This window comes from Euprymna scolopes, unplaced genomic scaffold, assembly GCF_053919585.1.
Source record: "Euprymna scolopes isolate OS-2025 unplaced genomic scaffold, ASM5391958v1 sca1, whole genome shotgun sequence".
NCBI classification, from domain to species: Eukaryota; Metazoa; Mollusca; class Cephalopoda; order Sepiida; family Sepiolidae; genus Euprymna; species Euprymna scolopes.
The window spans coordinates 519,116-531,615 of record NW_027633102.1 but is presented as its reverse complement, the minus strand read 5'-3'; the positions used below and the strand labels follow the sequence as shown (position 1 = coordinate 531,615).

At 60.6% G+C, this 12,500-nt stretch overlaps 1 non-coding gene and 2 pseudogenes across 1 annotated transcript; all 3 read left to right on the top strand.

The window, feature by feature from the left end:
• The first annotated feature begins 4,576 nt into the window (after positions 1-4,576).
• On the top strand, positions 4,577-6,945 carry LOC145273544 (small subunit ribosomal RNA; annotated as a pseudogene).
• A 394-nt stretch (positions 6,946-7,339) lies between these two features.
• On the top strand, positions 7,340-7,497 carry LOC145273301 (5.8S ribosomal RNA). The gene has a single exon (XR_013866297.1). It is a non-coding gene; the product is annotated as a 5.8S ribosomal RNA (ribosomal RNA).
• A 617-nt stretch (positions 7,498-8,114) lies between these two features.
• LOC145273263 (large subunit ribosomal RNA) lies at positions 8,115-12,407 on the top strand (annotated as a pseudogene).
• The last annotated feature ends 93 nt before the right edge of the window (positions 12,408-12,500 follow it).

Here is a 12,500-nt window from a genome sequence, read left to right as displayed (position 1 = left end):
GCCAGGGGGACCTCGTCCAGGTCGGCCGGGCCTCTTAAGCAAGTTTGACAGACGCCTACCGGACACCGGTCAGGTCGGCGAGGCTCCCGGCGGCCCCGAGCGGGACCACAGGTTGCGGAAGGCGTCCAAGTGAGCGGCGGCGAGAGGCGGAGGCCCCCGGGGTCGACTCCGCGGCCCCCGGGTCGGTGTGCGGGCCTCCAGAGCTCGATAAAGTAGTGGTGTCGCTAGCGGTCGAGAAGGCACTTTTCGACGCCTACTGCCACCCCCACATGGCGGTAGGCGCAAAACTGGAAAATCGCCGACCAGAAATGTCGCTTCGTATAATCGACGTTTTTTTTGACCACCATTTTCAGGTGTCGGAGGTGGGTCTGGACGAATACCAACACCATTTCTGGGGTTTCACAACCGCCCGGCTTCTCCGACATATGTTGGAAAGGAGTAGCGATCGAGCGACGGGGGCTGTCGGTAGGCGGCCGCGGGTTGCATGTGTGCCCGGGACAGCACCCCCATCCAACTACAGGGGTGTCCCCCGGGGGCCAGGGGGACCTCGTCCAGGTCGGCCGGGCGCTTCCAGACGCCCAACCGACACCGGTCAGGTCGGCGAGGCTCCGGCGGCCCCGAGCGGGACCACAGGTTGCGGAAGGCGTCCAAGTGAGCGGCGGCGAGAGGCGGAGGCCCCCGGGGTCGACTCCGCGGCCCCCGGGTCGGTGTGCGGGCCTCCAGAGCTCGATAAAGTAGTGGTGTCGCTAGCGGTCGAGAAGGCACTTTTCGACGCCTACGCCACCCCCACATGGCGGTAGGCGCAAAACTGGAAAATCGCCGACCAGAAATGTCGCTTCGTATAATCGACGTTTTTTTTGACCACCATTTTTCAGGTGTCGGAGGTGGTCTGGACGAATACCAACACCATTTCTGGGTTTCACAACCGCCCGGCTTCTCCGACATATGTTGGAAAGGAGTAGCGATCGAGCGACGGGGGCTGTCGGTAGGCGGCCGCGGGTTGCATGTGTGCCCGGGACAGCACCCCCATCCAACTAAGGGGTGTCCCCGGGGGCCAGGGGGACCTCGTCCAGGTCGGCCGGGCGCTTCCAGACGCCTACCGACACCGGTCAGGTCGGCGAGGCTCCCGGCGGCCCCGAGCGGGACCACAGGTTGCGGAAGGCGTCCAAGTGAGCGGCGGCGAGAGGCGGAGGCCCCCGGGGTCGACTCCGCGGCCCCCGGGTCGGTGTGCGGGCCTCCAGAGCTTCGATAAAGTAGTGGTGTCGCTAGCGGTCGAGAAGGCACTTTTCGACGCCTACTGCCACCCCCACATGGCGGTAGGCGCAAAACTGGAAAATCGCCGACCAGAAATGTCGCTTCGTATAATCGACGTTTTTTTTGACCACCATTTTCAGGTGTCGGAGGTGGGTCTGGACGAATACCAACACCATTTCTGGGTTTTCACAACCGCCCGGCTTCTCCGACATATGTTGGAAAGGAGTAGCGATCGAGCGACGGGGGCTGTCGGTAGGCGGCCGCGGGTTGCATGTGTGCCCGGGACAGCACCCCCATCCAACTAAGGGGTGTCCCCCGGGGGCCAGGGGGACCTCGTCCAGGTCGGCCGGGCGCTTCCAGACGCCTACCGACACCGGTCAGGTCGGCGAGGCTCCCGGCGGCCCCGAGCGGGACCACAGGTTGCGGAAGGCGTCCAAGTGAGCGGCGGCGAGAGGCGGAGGCCCCCGGGGTCGACTCCGCGGCCCCCGGGTCGGTGTGCGGGCCTCCAGAGCTCGATAAAGTAGTGGTGTCGCTAGCGGTCGAGAAGGCACTTTTCGACGCCTACTGCCACCCCCACATGGCGGTAGGTGTAAAATCGGAATAGACCGGACCAGGAATGTCGAGGGGGAAAAAAATGACAAAGTCCTGGTGTGCCTAGCCTACGAGAAGGCACTTTGCGACGCCTACCGACATCCCCATGTGGCAGTAGGCGTAAAACTGGAAAATCGCCGACCAGAAATGTCGCTTCGTATAATCGACGTTTTTTTTGACCACCATTTTCAGGTGTCGGAGGTGGGTCTGGACAAATACCAACACCATTTCTGGGGTTTTCCAGTTTGAAAGTTTTATAAAACATGTTCGGTAGGAAGCACCTTTGGTGTGTCGGTTCGTCGGAGCAGCGACTCTTTGCCTCGTGGTGGTCCGGAACGTCTCTACGGCTTGTCGCAAAGGCGTCAGAAAGTGGCATCTCCGCCGCCTAGGGCTGTCACCGTTATCGCTGTCGCCCCGCGCTCCAACTTGTTTTGATCCGCCGCCTTCGTTCCTGCCAACCGTGCGCCCGCTCATCGTCGTTAGGTTATAATACGTGGTACGTGTGTGTGCTTCTCGTGGACCTAGGGCTTGCTCGACGTGTCGAACGATATGTTGGAACAACTAACGGCTCCTTTTCCTGGTTCCATAGTCGTCGTGGTACCCGGCGTCGTCAGCCATATCTATGTCCACCATGTTTAGCCGATACGTTTGCTGCAGCTTCTGCTTCCGCCTCAGCGTTCGCCGCTCTCAGCCGCCGCTGTTGTTGCTGCCGTTCTGCCATTCAACCACTACCTGCGAATCTTTCGATGATCGGCCGAACGACCCATCGCTGTGCGACCGATAAATCCTCCGGATTAGGGAGAAACGCCGCCGCTCTCTGCCGCCGTCGAACGGAAAAACGTACATTGTAACGAACGAACGAACGAACGAACGAATTAACGAACGAGCGAACAAACAAACAAAAATAGCCGCGGGGGATGCACTATGTAGATCCTGATCCCCTTGTAACCATACGTACGTTGTTCGATGCTCTCCCGTCCTGGAAGTCGCCGCAGCAAACAGGAGGATGAGCAGCAGCAGGCGCCGCCGCCGTAACCGCCGCCTGCCTGCCGCCTCCTACTCCTGTCAGCGTCCGATCTCACAGCCGTGTGAACGTTCGCTGACACCCGATTTCTTTCCGTCTGGCAAAACCTTGGACGTCCCGCTCGCGGTACACGTGCTGCAGCGACTTCTCGTCCGACAACGCATAAGCGTCGACGTCTGCCGCCGCATCTTCTGATACGTGGACGGTGATAGCGCTAGTCCCTTCTTGCGCCACCTCCACCTTTGTTAGCGCCAAAGAAGATCGATCGAGCAGTCGTGGTCGCAGTCGATTAACCCGTTTTCACCGTCCGCAGTTCCCAAGCCGCCGATCAAGTCGTTGCTCTTCTTGTTCGTTCTTCCCATACCGTCGATTTGCACGGCTGCCGGATGAGCCATCCTCTGTCCGGCGAAGCGCTCACGTCAGTGATCGATACTTGCACCGACAGTCCTCCCGCTCGCGACTCGGTGCTCGAATCGGACTCGTTCGTTTTTATCTCGATGCGATTGTGAAAAGGGGGACGTCGTCAATGTCGTGTGTGTCGACGATGTTGTTCGCCCGGTCCGCCGCGTTGTTGTCGTTTTTTTTTTTTTTTTTTTTTCCCCTAACGTTCGCCGTCGCACGGACGAAAGGGTGAGAAAAAAAAAAAGCTCGAAAAGCCGCCCAAAAAAATCGGACCGAGGAGCCGCTTGCGAGAACGCGCCATGTGCACGTTGTCTCTCCTCGGTTTTCCGAGCACGAACACGACGCCGGTCGGTCGGTCGGTCGACGAAGGCGACGACGAAGGTGACGGGAAAATTTACGCCGCCGCTGCCTGGTCCAGCTCCTCCCCGATGAGGCTGTGATGTTGACGTTGACGTTGGCGACGACGACGACGACGACGGAGACGACGACGACGACGAGACGGCATCGATGGCGACCACGATGACGACGACCTCGACGAGTTCAGTCTGCACCTTGACCTCCGATGTCCGTGTGCACTGCCGTCGTGCTGTTTGTCGTTTGTCGTAGGTATCGCTGTCAAGGGTGCCGTGTCGTTGTTGTTGTCGACGTTGTTGCTTGCTCTCTCGTCTCGGTCGGTTGGTACGTTGATGACGACGACGACGACGAAGACGACGACGACGACGACGAGACGGCATCGATGGCGACCACGATGACGACGACCTCGACGATTCCAGTCTGCACCTTGACCTCCGATGTCCGTGTGCACTGCCGTCGTGCTGTTTGTCGTTTGTCGTATGTATCGCTGTCAAGGGTTGCCGTTGTCGATGTTGTTGTTGTCGACGCTGTCGTCTGTTCTCTCTTCTCGGCCGGCTGTGACGTGGACGTTGACGACGACGACGACGAGACGGAATCGATGGCGACCACGATGACGACGACCTCGGCGAGTTCAGTCTGCACCTTGACCCTCGATGTCCGTGTGCACTGCCGTCGTGCTGCTTGTCGTTTGTCGTATGTATCGCTGTCAAGGGTGCCGTTGTCGTTGTTGTTGTCGACGTTGGTCGCTTTCGTTCTTTGAGTCTCGGTCTCGGTCCAAGTCAGGGGAGAAACAAAAAGAGGCCATCAGCGCGGGCAGCGCGCTTCTACTGACGGCGAAACCTCCTCGAAAAACAAATAAACACGTGCCCGTCGTTGTAGTTGTCTGTCTTATGTCGGTCGGTCGGTCGGTCGGTCTGTCGTTCTTCGAAACAAAGTCCCAAATTCCAACGATACCTGGTTGATCCTGCCAGTAGTCATATGCTTGTCTCAAAGCTTAAGCCATGCAAGTGTAAGTTCACGCCACGCATTAGAACGGGCGAAACCGCGAATGGCTCAGGAACCGGACCTAATCCTCGGGACCGTATTCCTCCTCGGAGGCGATGGATAACTGTGGCAATTCTAGAGCTAATACATGTGACACAGGCCGCGATCGGTCGGCGCGCCGTCGTCGCCACGCCTCGCGCGCTGGCACCCGCTTCGGCCGTTCCGGGTCGCGGCGCTACATATTAGACTGAGACCGATGCGCGTCATTCCGTCCTCCCGTCGTCGGCGTTCCCGCTCGCGGGTCCGTTCGGTGGCGGGGCTCATAGGGCGGCGCGCTCCGCTTTGGTGACTCTGGATAACTCACTGGTCGATCGCACGAGCTTTCACGCCCGGCGACGGGTCTCTCGAGGGTCCGCCCTATCAACTGTCGACGGTCGGTTAAGTGCCTACCGTGGTTACTACGGGTAAACGGGAATCGGGGTTCGATTCGGAGAGGGAGCATGCGAAACGGCTACCACATCCAAGAAGGCAGCAGGCGCGCAAATACCCACTCCCGGCACGGGGAGGTAGTGACGAAAAATAACGACGCGGGACTCTGTCGAGGCCCCGCGATCGGAATGAGTACACTTCAAATCCGTTAACGAGGACCAACCGGAGGGCAAGTCTGGTGCCAGCAGCCGCGGTAATTCCAGCTCCGGTAGCGTATATTAAAGTTGTTGCGGTTAAAAAGCTCGTAGTCCGAACTCGGGTTCGTGGTCGCGCAAGCGGCCCCGGGGCGGCGGCGCCATCGTCCGTCGTTGACTTTGGTCGTCCGTTCGCATTCCCGGCCCTTTCCGCCGGTGTCAACCGCTAGCATACCCGCCACGCGGTCCTGCCGGCGAGGTGGACGAGGAGGTCGTGATCGGGATCCGGGAAAAAAAAAAACAAGTGGTCGTCGGTTCGGTTCCGGGAGTAGTCTAACGGGGGGGTGCTACGTGTGTGTGTTTGGGTGTGTTCATTCGCATCCCCGCACTCTGACCCCCGCGCTTCTCTCCCTCTCCCTTTCCGCGCGTTCCTCTTTTTTTTTGAACCCCCCGGTCCGCTCCGAGTCCCTGCTTCGTGTCTTGTCTGCGCGCGTGTTGCGGGTCGGCGGTTTCTCCTCCAAGGGTGCTCTTAACCGAGTGTCCGCGGCGGCCGGTACGTTCACTTTGAAAAAATTAGAGTGCTCAGAGCGGGCTGTTCAAGCTTGCATACGATAAGCATGGAATGATGGAAGAGGGCCTCGTCTACGTCTGTCGGTCTCCGTCTACGGCGAGGCAATGATCGAAGGGAGCGGTCGGGGCCACTCGTATTGCGACGTTAGAGGTGAAATTCTTGGGATCGTCGCAAGACGAACTGCAGCGATGGCGTGTGGCAAGCACGTTTTCCTCGATCAAGAGCGAAAGTCGGAGGTTCGAAGACGATCAGATACCGTCGTAGTTCCGACCGTAAACGATGCCGACCGGCGATCCGCCGGCGTTCGCTTCCATGACCCGGCGGGTAGCCTGCGGGAAACCAGAGTTCGGTTCCGGGGGGAGTATGGTTGCAAAGCTGAAACTTAAAGGAATTGACGGAAGGGCACCACCAGGAGTGGAGCCTGCGGCTTAATTTGACTCAACACGGGAAAACTCACCCGGTCCGGACACCGGTAGGATTGACAGATCGATAGCTCTTTCTCGATTCGGTGGGTGGTGGTGCATGGCCGTTCTTAGTTGGTGGAGCGATCCGTCTGGTTGATTCCGATAACGAACGAGACTCCGGCCTGCTAACTAGTGCGCCGATGTCAGTGATTTTTACGGCGGGCTCGGCGTCCTCCGTGGCGCTCGGGTCCGGGTCGGTTTTCTCACGCACTTCTTAGAGGGACGGGTGGCAGAAAGCCACACGAGGCGAGCGATAACAGGTCTGTGATGCCCTTAGATGTCCGGGGCCGCACGCGCGCTACACTGGAGGTATCAGCGGGGACTTCGCCCGGCCCGAGAGGGTTGGGAAACCTCTGAACCACCTCCCGTGATAGGGATCGGGGCCTGTAACCAACCCCGTGAACGAGGAATTCCCGGTAGGCGCGGGTCAACAGCCCGCGTCGATCACGTCCCTGCCCTTTGTACACACCGCCCGTCGCTACTACCGATCGAACGGTCCGGTGAGGTCCTCGGATCTGGCCGACGACGCCGCCGGGCAGTGCGCGACGTGTCCGTCACGACACTCGTGCATCTACGCCTCGGCGTTCGATGCCTGGAGAAGACGACCGAACCCGATCGTTTAGAGGAAGTAAAAGTCGTAACAAGGTTTCCGTAGGTGAACCTGCGGAAGGATCATTACCGTTTTCCCGTTCGAGACTGGTTTGTTGTTTTCCGGCCTACCTCCTCTGTCTGTCGGCGTCAACGCCTCGAATGCGCGCAAACAAACCTATAAAAGGCGGAGCGAGAGATAGATTTGTGGTGACGCGGAGGTTTTTAAAGCCCCAGCTCTTCTTGCTTGCTTCCGCGTCTTACCACCTGTTTGTTTTTCGCCCACCGCAAGTGATGGCCGCTTCTTCTTTGCCTTGTCGCCGCTTTATCGTTTTTTGTTTTTTTTGCAGCCGCTGTGCCACCGCCGCTAGCTAAAAACAAACTACTCGCGACATTGCAATGCCGTCACGCCTCCTCGCACAGACCTCCTCGCACACTACTAAATCTATATAAACAAAAACTAATATAAAAAACCCAAGTGCTGAACCCTGGACGGGGGATCACTCGGCTCGTCCGTCGATGAAGAGCGCGGCCAGCCGCGAGAACTGATGCGAATTGCAGGACTCAGTGAACATCGACACCTCGAACGCACATTGCGGCCCCGAGATCCCTTGTCTCGGGGCCACGTCCGGTCGAGAGGCGGAACGTTACATGTCTTTCTCCGTTAACGAAACGACATCTTGCCGTCCCCGTGCCCGCCCGGTCCTCGGCACGGTGGTAACCGGGACGTCGCAGGAGCGAGTGACGAGGGGGAAGAAAAATAAAAAAGAATTGACTCCTTTCAATGTCTTTTTTTTTTTTAAAACCCTCTCCGGCCTCCTCCTTCGTCTCCCGCTGGCAGACCGCGGAGTCTTTTCCCTTTTCGACCGCGTGAAGAAACACTGTGGAGGAGGAGCAGGAGGAGTCTGTCCGAAAGCAGCCGAAGGGAGAACAAAACAAAAAAAAAAGCACCGACCTAACCGACTGCCGACGTAAGCGCCGCCTGCTCGTCTCGCTCTCTGCCTCATGAAGGTGTCTCTCAGCGACGCCTCGAGCAGCGCGACGAGCACGGCCGTCGCACCGTAAAAAGGTGGCCGCGTCGTAGGCAACGTCGGATGGGGAGGACCCACGCTTTTTTTTTAATTGTTGGCTTCTTCATTTTCGGTCGGACGGGCGCTATATCGGCCAGCCGTCGTCACACGGAGGGTACCGATCGAGATTCCTCTCCTCCAAACACCACACTCTACTAAAAACCGCCGCCCTCGGCTCGGACGAGACGACCCGCTGAACTTAAGCATATCGCTAAGCGGAGGAAAAGAAACCAACCGGGATTCCCTTAGTAACGGCGAGGTGAACCGGGAGAAGCCCAACGCCGAATCCCGTCGCAAGTTAAAGGCTTCGGGACGTGTGGCGCATGGGTCGAAGGCAGCCGTTCGTTTTCGTCTCGCATAGTTCGGAGTTCCCTCGATCGGGGCCGCCCGCGGCGGGTGCCAGGCCCATTCGGTGCGGACGGCGAGCGACGGCCTTCGATCCGAGAGTCGGGTTGCTTGGGAACGCAGCCCAAATCGGGTGGTAAGCTCCATCCAAGGCTAAATACCGGGACGAGTCCGATAGTCGACAAGTACCGTGAGGGAAAGTTGAAAAGAACTTTGGAGAGAGAGTTCAAGAGAACGTGAAACCGCCCAGGGGTAAACGGGTGGGACCGCTCACCGCGATCGCGGGGGGACTCAGTCCGGTGCTGCCTAGGCTCGAGCCCAAACTCGATGTGTGTTCTTGAAAGAGAGGCCGTCGCGGCACAGGTCGTCGTTCGTCGTGTCCGCGGGGAACTCGTTCTCCGCGGGCCAGCTTTTGTGCCCGCGTCGCCGACGAAGGAGACGGGCCGCGTGGATAGCGGGAAGGGAAACGTGGTGACGACCGCGGCGTCGGTAGGTGGCTGCGTCGGTTGGCTGCGACGGAGGGGACTCGTCCTCTCGATCGCTGCTGCCGCCGGGCCCTAACCCGCCGCATCCGTCGCCGCCGCTTCTTCTTTCCTCCTGCTCCCTCCGCGCGCGACTCCGCTGCACCCGTCCCCTTCTCATCGCTCGGCGTAATCATGGCGCGGGCGCTTCGGCGCGACCTCCGCGCGGCCGGCACCGGACGCACTTCCCCTCCGGTCCGTCGTCGCGACCCGTTCCCGGCGTGCAGGTCGAACACGCGGGTTTTTTTCCGTAGGCGGCAGGCGTTTCATCACCCTGAAAACCCCCGTCTTCCCACCTTGTGAAGTCGGGGGCCACCGGCCGTCGGGCCCGCGAACGTAACTGCCCCTTTCTGCCGGGAACGGAGGAAATCTGACACGATCCGTTACACGTGGCGAGCCGGTCCGTTTTGATCCCGCCGGAAGTCGCGTGCGGGCGACGCACTCTGTGTGTCGCTCCTTAGGCGCCCCACCGTCTCGGGCGCGTGCGCGATGAGAGGCGGGATAGGACTGGCGCGGCCTCGCCGTCACGCACCTCGCCGACGTTTCGGGTTCTTGTCGGGGGCAACCCCGCCCGCGCCCGTTTCCGTTTCCGGAGAGGTCGCTCGGCGACGCTTTTTTACTCGAGCCGCCCGCCACCCCGGGTCAGCGACGTGCATCGGCAACCCACCCGACCCGTCTTGAAACACGGACCGAGGAGTCCTGGCCGTTCGCGAGTCGTAGGGGCCACCTCTGACTAACCCCGAAGGCGAAGCGAAAGCGAGAGAGCGTGTAGGAGGGCGTCGATCGGGAGAGGTGTCGTGGCAAAGTCGTCCGGGGGTCGTCGGGGGGTGTCGTCGGTCTCGTGCCGTCGTCTTCTCCTCGCCTCACCCGCCTCCGAGCCGTGCCCGATCCCGCCGGCGCGGCGTTTTCGGCCTTCCGCCGTCGCTGCTGCGGTGCCCGCAACTTTTCCTTTTTTCTCTCTTCCCGAGAGAGATAGGAGAGGGAAGGCTCGTGGCTGACGTGCGGTTGTTTTTCCCTCCTCCCCGAGAGGGGACCGGCGCATCTTCCAAAAAGGGAATTGCCGGGCGCCAGCTTCCATATCCTCCTTCCGCCCATCGGTGAGATCCCGCGGCTTGAACTAGTCCTATTTTGTCGTCGAGTTTAGGCGCTGCGCGCGGGCGCATCACCCCCGGGTCGGTTTCCCCTTTTTCCGAGTACGACTCGGCCGACTCTGGCGTAGCGAGCGACCAGGGACCCGAAAGATGGCGATCCACGCCCGGTCGGGATGAAGCCAGAGGAAACTCTGGTGGAAGTCCGAAGCGCCTCTGAGTGCAAATCGATCGTCGGAACCGGGTGTAGGGCGAAAGACCAATCGAGCCGTCTAGTAGCTGGTTCCCTCCGAAGTTTCCCTCAGGATAGCTGGCGCTCGATCGTCGCAATTCCATCCGGTAAAGCGAACGATTGGAGGCCCCGGGGCCGTTCACGGCCTCGACCTACTCTCGAACTCGGAACGGGTGGAACGGGCCGACTCTCCCGAACGACGGAGCCGACCCATCCGGCCGCCGCCGCCAGCACGCTTCGCTGGGCGGTTGGTCACCTCGAATGCGAGTGCCAAGTGGGCCACTTTTGGTAAGCAGAACTGGCGCTGTGGGATGAACCAAACGTCCGGCTAAGGTGCCTAACGCGACGCCCATGAGATCCCCGAAAGGGTGTCGGTCGATATAGGACAGCAGGACGGTGGCCACGGAAGTCGGAATCCGCTAAGGAGTGTGTAACAACTCACCTGCCGAATCGACCGGCCCCGAAAATGGATGGCGCTGGAGCGACGGAACGATGCCGGACCGTCGCGGCGAGGAGCGATGAACTTTCGCGCCGAAACGATGCCGCGACGAGTAGGAGGGCGCCGCGGCGAGCACGGAAGCCTAGGGCGCGAGCCCGGGTGGAGCCGACCGCGGGTGCAGATCTCGGTGGTAGTAGCAAATATTCGAACGAGACCTTCGAAGACCGAAGTGGAGAAGGGTTCCGTGCCAACGGCGGTCGAGCACGGGTCAGTCGGTCCTAAGACGCGGGCGAAAGTCTTCCCGAAAGGCGCCGGATCCGTTATGAAAGTGAAAGGAAAGCGAATCGAATCGAATCGAATCAAAAGCCCAAACAAAAAAAAAGCGGCCGGCCTCCCGTCGAAAGGGAATCGGGTTAATATTCCCGAACCCGGACTCGGAGAGGGCCCGGGGGTGCGACGCTGTCGGCAGCGATGTCGGCGGCGCCCGTCGCTTCCCGGGCGAAACCGCGGTGACGCAAGCGAGCCCGGAGACGTCGCCGGGAGCCCCGGGAAGAGTTCTCTCTTCTTCGTAAAGGACCATGTCCGTGGAATCGGCTCGTCCGGAGATACGGAAAAGGTACCTGTAGAGCGCCGCGGCTCGGGCGGCGTCCGGTGCGCTTTCGGCGGCCCTGGAAAATCCGGGTCCGGTTTTCGCAGCTCTCGAGTCGGTCCGTACCCACCATCCGCAGCAGGTCTCCAAGGTGTACAGCCTCTCGTCGATGGCATCAATGTAGGTAAGGGAAGTCGGCAAAATGGATCCGTACCTTCGGAAGAAGGATTGGCTCCGAGGACCGGGTCGGTCGGGCCGTGCCCGCGCGAAGCGAGGAACCGGTACGGGGCTGTAGCGTTCGCTCCGTTCGCGCTTTGCGGCGAAGGCATAGGGGCCGCGGCGGTCCGTTGTGCGGCGGCGTGTTCCGGTCGAGCGGTCGCGGTCAAGCGAGCGTGTGTTGCGGGTCGGAGAGCGATACGGGTGGGAGTCCGCCGTCGGGCGGCAGGAGTGTGGCGTCGACCAAAAACGGCGGGGGACCGTCGGCGGGTCGTCTTTCTGGCGGCGGCGGTTCAAGCGGCTTTTCTGCGGGGTGCTTCGCTCCGGGGTCGGGGTGGCGGCGGGCGGCTCCAATCCGTTCGTCGCAACGTCTCCGTCCTCCTCGAAAAGGGGTGAGGCTGCCTTGCGGACGTGTCGTCGTCGCTTTGCCGGTGCGGTCTTCGTCGGCACCTCCGACGCGGCGTCCTCCGCTCCTGCGCAGTCCGCGCGATGCTCCCTCTCTTCTCCGTCCTTCTAACTCCTCGTCGCGGCCGGTTCAAGGTTGCGTCGTCGCCACGGGACTCGTCCGCCTGCGGTACCGCCTCGTCGCTACCGGCGCGTCGGGTGGCGAGCAAAACGGCTCCTCGCCCGGGTCTTCGTGGAGCGCCACGGCTTCCAGCCCCTCTTCGGGTGAAGGCGGGTGCTGCTTCGCGGCAGCGTCCGTCCCTCTTCGCCCGTTGCTCAGCGTCTCTCTCGGCGTGGGGGCGTTCGTCCGGCAGCGAACGGTCAACTCGGAACTGGTACGGACCGGGGGAATCCGACTGTCTAATTAAAACAAAGCATCGTGTGGCCGGTCGACCCGTACAGACACGATGTGATTTCTGCCCAGTGCTCTGAATGTCAAAGTGAAGAAATTCAACCAAGCGCGGGTAAACGGCGGGAGTAACTATGACTCTCTTAAGGTAGCCAAATGCCTCGTCATCTAATTAGTGACGCGCATGAACGGATCAACGAGATTCCCACTGTCCCTACCTACTATCTAGCGAAACCACAGCCAAGGGAACGGGCTTGGAACGATCGGCGGGGAAAGAAGACCCTGTTGAGCTTGACTCTAGTCCGACTCTGTGAGGAGACACGGGAGGTGTAGCATAGGCGGGAGGCGTGCC